This window comes from Pteropus alecto, unplaced genomic scaffold, assembly GCF_000325575.1.
Source record: "Pteropus alecto unplaced genomic scaffold, ASM32557v1 scaffold44, whole genome shotgun sequence".
In the NCBI taxonomy this organism is placed as follows: Eukaryota; Metazoa; Chordata; class Mammalia; order Chiroptera; family Pteropodidae; genus Pteropus; species Pteropus alecto.
The window spans coordinates 6818347-6823281 of record NW_006436812.1 but is presented as its reverse complement, the minus strand read 5'-3'; positions in this window follow the sequence as shown (position 1 = coordinate 6823281).

Below are 4935 nucleotides of genomic sequence, written 5' to 3'. Positions count from 1 at the left end.
GAAACGCACCCAGGTCATGCCCCTTGAGTGCTGAGTTCCTCTGGAGGTGCCACTACCTCTCCTCCCACCCAAATTTCTAGGAAAAAAAAAAGGCAGTCTACGAGAGTGGCCTCCATGGCTGGTGCTGAGCACACCCTCCCTGGCCTCCTCCTGTTCCCAAAATCTGGAGTCCTGGCCTCCTCCCTCCTCTCAGGGGCCCCTTGGTCACCTGGGCTTTGCTGGGCTGTTTGCTTTGCGTTCTGCAAGGCAGGGATCCTCGGGATGGGGGCTTCCTGATCCATAACTCTCCATCCCGTAGATCATGGCAACAGCTTCCAACCAGCCTATCCCCTGTGCTGGCGGCTATTGCCTCTCCTCAGGGGTCAGCCAGCAAGGGGCAGGGAACCAGACTCATCTCTAGGACCAAGTGGCCAAGGCCTGGGATCCCCATTCCCACTATCTCAAGGTGACTTGTGTCCCTGCCCTCTCTGAGCAGTGTCCATGATGAGGGGACTGGGCCTGGCTGAGCACGTTCAAAGCTGGGTTTGTGTGCAGAAGGAGCAGGCCTCCTGGTCCCCACTCACCACAGGGCTGCTGGCGTGACGGCTGCTCAAGCTGTCTCTCAGCTCCAGGCTGCCTGCATGGTCAGCTGGTCAGCCAGGCCAGGCCAGGTGGGCAGAAAAGAGAAAGCTGGCATGCTGTGTCACCCATAGCCCTCCGCGCCCCATGGACTTGATGAGGAGAAATGGGGCCACCCAAGTTGCATCAGGGAAGGCGGCACTGGGGCAGGAGGGAGACCGAACTGGGCACTCATCCTTACATCAGTATCCTTGCCCTAGGTTCTGAGGGCAGAACCACTGAGCTCTGTTCCTTACAGTCGCCTGTTGTGGTTGAACAGGGAGACCTGGGCCGTGACCTGTCTGTCACCTGCCTGCACAGACTGGGAAACTGAGGCCTGGCTCATAGGTCCAGGACATGCTAGACTCTGGATGCAGTGCTCTTCTCTAGCTGCCTCATTTGAGGTGCAACGCCCAGAGGCCCCTAGTGGATATTCCTTCCTTTCCCAACTCGCTCCTGCCTCCCAAACTGAGCTGGGGATACCCCAAGAAGCCTTTTGTTAATCCTGTAGAGAGGGCCAAGTGGATCTTCATGGGGCCCTCTATGCCTCCACAGAGCTGGCCTGGAGCAGCGCTTCCCCCTCTGGCTGCAGATTCTGTACCCTGCCTGAAATGGCACCACCATACATTTCTGGCAGACTCACTGGGAGAGACATAGTCTGGCCATGTCCTGGCACGTCTGTGACCATGTCCAGAATAGAACTGGCTGGCCAGACAAAATTCCAGGAGTTCTCAGTTGAGAAGCAGTGGGACTCCAGACTATTAAGATTTGATACCTCAGGGAGCAACATGAAACCTGGTGTACCCCAGGTGGGGCTGGGAGCAGCTCTGGCTGTGAGGACATTAGGGGTGGGGTGGGGTCATGGTGGGTCTGAGATATCCTAGCCTTTCCCGGGCCCCACCTTCACCCACCCCAGGAGAGACAGCAGTGGAGAGGAGTTCTGCAAACAGCAAGAAGATGGAGGGCCTGGCTGTGCAGCTTTCCTGAGGCACCTGCCAGGGGACTGAGAAGCCTGGGCTAGATGCGGGGGTTGGTAATGCTTCCAGGAAGAGGAGAGTGAGTGCATGGAGACCATCCTTTCTTGAGCCAGTGGCTGTCAGTGGGAAGGACAAGGGTTTGGGGGTGTATATCCAGGAGGAGACTCAACCTCCTCTTTGGAGAAGACGAAACAGCATTGGAGGCAAGGCTTGGCCCAGCAGAGCTGGCCAGGAAAGGATTCTTGCATTACTGTATATGCACTGTGCTGTGCTGCTCAGCTCTGGGCTCCAGCCCTCCCGGGACTAGACTCTATTCCCTTCTAGGCTGGGCTCTGTCCCCTCCTGGGATGGGCTGCAGCCCTCCCCAGGTTGGCTCTGTTACCCACAGCGCCCCCTATCCCGGGGCTCAGCCCCCAGGCCCTGGCTCAGGTGGGTGGTTGTCAGAGGCCAGAGCCCTGCCCTGACGGATGAGTGCTGACGGCCCCTCTCCACGCGCCCTGGCCGCTGACACCCCATCACACCGCTGCTGGGACCCCGGGAGACCTCGCCGCCTCTGCGCACCCTCGCGGCAGCCTGCAGGCGACGGGGGCGGGGACGGTGCCAGTCGCCCGGCATTTGTCCGCACACCTGCGCCTCCACTCCTGGCTCCTCCGCGACGCTGTCCGTCCCTACCCGACTCTGGTGGTGCCACTGGTGTCACCAGCCACCGCTCTATCCAGGAGTTGCCGTTGCGGCGGAGAGAGCTGTGCGGGTCCTGGGTGCGCAAGGCCAGTGAGTTGTGTGGGAAGGGGCGACTGTGGGCAGGAGGAGGGAGAGAGAAGGAGGTGGGTATCACCTGGGGTGGCCAAAGGGAAACCGCAAACGGCGCTCGCTCGCCCCGTTCCCCCGCTAGCCCGGGTCGGAAGTCCGAACGCCCCCCGAAACCCGGCGCCGTGGCGCACGCGCGGCTTCTCTGGCTGCCAACTTCGGTGAGTGCGAGTCGGCGTCGGGGAGACGCGGTCGGTGGCAGAGGCTTTGGGGATTCGCAGCCAAGTGAGTGACTGCAGACCGCATGGGGGTTCGCTCCCAGCACCCAGACTCAGTTTCCACTGTGGAAGTCCTTGTCGCTGCTCCGAGAGCCTGAGCCGGTTTCGCTTAGTCCGGAGCTGCGGCCGGCGCCGGGCGGGAAGAGCGCTGAGTGGGGCGGAGGAGGGAAGTTTCTGCTTGGTTCCCGGGGCTACGCGCAGACTTCGCCGGGCGCCGCAGGCTCTGTTCCGGCTGGGGCGCAGGTAGGGCTGGCGCAGGCGTCGGCGTGTCGGGGGAACTTCGGGGGCAGCGCAGGGTCCGGCTGGACGTTTGGGGTGCGAGGCAGCGGGACGCCGGGAGTGTCTGGCGCGTTCTAAGCAGCCCCAGCTCCTACGTCCCCGACTTCCCAGAGTCCAGGCTCCACGCACCGGGACCATCTGGGCGCAGCAGCCTCCCTCCTGTAGGAGCGCGCCTTCCTGGGTGCCGCTGGGGAGGGCAAGAGGAGGGAATTGGGGTCTCCTCCTCAGCCAGAGAGGAACCTGGTCACCCCTCTGCACCACGCCCTGTGGGGTACTTGCTCCCTAAGTTCCAAGGGGGCCAGTGGGATGGGTGAGCTGTAATCCCCTGGTGGCGGCTCCAAGCACTAGGTGTCCCCTCTCCCACCCTGGGTTGGGGCCTCCAGCTCCTGGCCTGCCACCAGTTCTCCCACACACAAGGAAAGGTTAGTGGGGCCGGTGCCTCCTGGCTGGCACAATGGGGGTGCAGGCCACTGTGGAAGCATGCACCCAGTCACGGGCTGGGACACGTATGCGAATGAATGTGCTTTTGAGTGTGCGTGGGTGCGTGCTGGTGTCTAGGGGTGTCTTCTGCTTGTGCACAAGCATGCTGGGTGGGTGCCAGGCATCCTCTGGGGCCCTGTGGGGTTAGCAGCTGCTGAGATGGCTCCTGAACAAGCCAGCAACCCAGGTGACTGATCTGAAGAGGGAGCATAGGAGGACACTCCCCCTTCCTCCTGAGTCCTGGAGCTTAAGAGGAGACACCCCCAATCCAGGGGCCAGGCTGGGAGGTGGGGTGGGTGGTAGTACCAGGCAGCACAGCTGTGTGGCTCCCAGGGCTGGGTGATCGATGGCCCCAGCACAGCCGCCTCTGTCTCCTGAGCACACATGCCCATTTGTCATTTGTATCTTAGTGGGGGGCTGGGATGGGGCCTGCCTCTGCACCCACCACCAAGTCCAGGGGGTGTCTGCAGCCCCTCAGGGAACCTCGGGCCCTTTCCTGGGCCCAGGCCCCTCTTCCCAACCCCTGCACCCATCTCAAGGCCCCATCCCCTCCTAAATGTGGACATCCACAAACCAGTCAGCTAGCCTCTGCTTGCCCCACCTTCCACGCCCAGACCTTTACCATGCTGACCCCCCACACTAGTGCTTCTTTGAATGGGCAGCCCTCTCCACCCCTCTGGCTGTCCCCAAAATAAACACTGCCCAACCAGTGTTTGGGGCAGCAGACATGACTGCCTGCCATGTGTACAGCCCAAAGGCCAGCAGGGAGGACACCTTGCTCTCAGTGGCTGCTCAGCTGCTCCAGTCCCCCTGCTTAACCCACTAGCCACCCCTGAGCCCCAGGGAGCAGGGCTAGTGTTTCTGTCCACATTCATGACAGTGTCCGTGACAATGTGTGTTCTTGGGTGTGTAGTGTGTGTATGTATGTGTATGTGCACACTGCACTTGAATGTGTCTGAGTACCTGCTCATACCCCACCTGTGCTGTGAGAGCATCCATATGCATAGTGACCGTGTCTACTCTGAGAGTGCATGTGCCTAGGGCCCCAGGTATTTTGGTGGTCCACTCTGTTCTGAGTCAGCCCAGCCGTGCAGAGGTTGTCGCTCCAGGGACCAAGTGAGAGCTTGTCTGGAGCCTCACACATGTGTGTGCACACACTCTTTGCGTCCCACACAGGCACGCACTGGGGTGGTGGACAGCCCAGGTGGCGGCCCAGATGGAGTGGGGAGCAGCTTCTGAGTGAACACGCAGGGCATGGGGAGAGGAGGGTCTTGGCCAAGCTCAGCCACTGCAGGCTCAGCTGTTGACCTGCCTGAAGCCACCCAGATGGAGCCAGGCTGAGCAGGTGGCTGTGCCATGGGGCCATGCTGTGACGTCCACGCCCCCCAGCCTGGTCTGGCCCCACGTGAGGCTGACCCCCTCGGAGACCTCCAGTACCCAGCTGACACCCTGCTGGAGAAGAAATACACACGAATGCGTGCGCGCGCGCGCACACACACACACACACACACACACGCACACACACACACACGCGCACACACACACACACACACACACACACACACACACACCGCAAC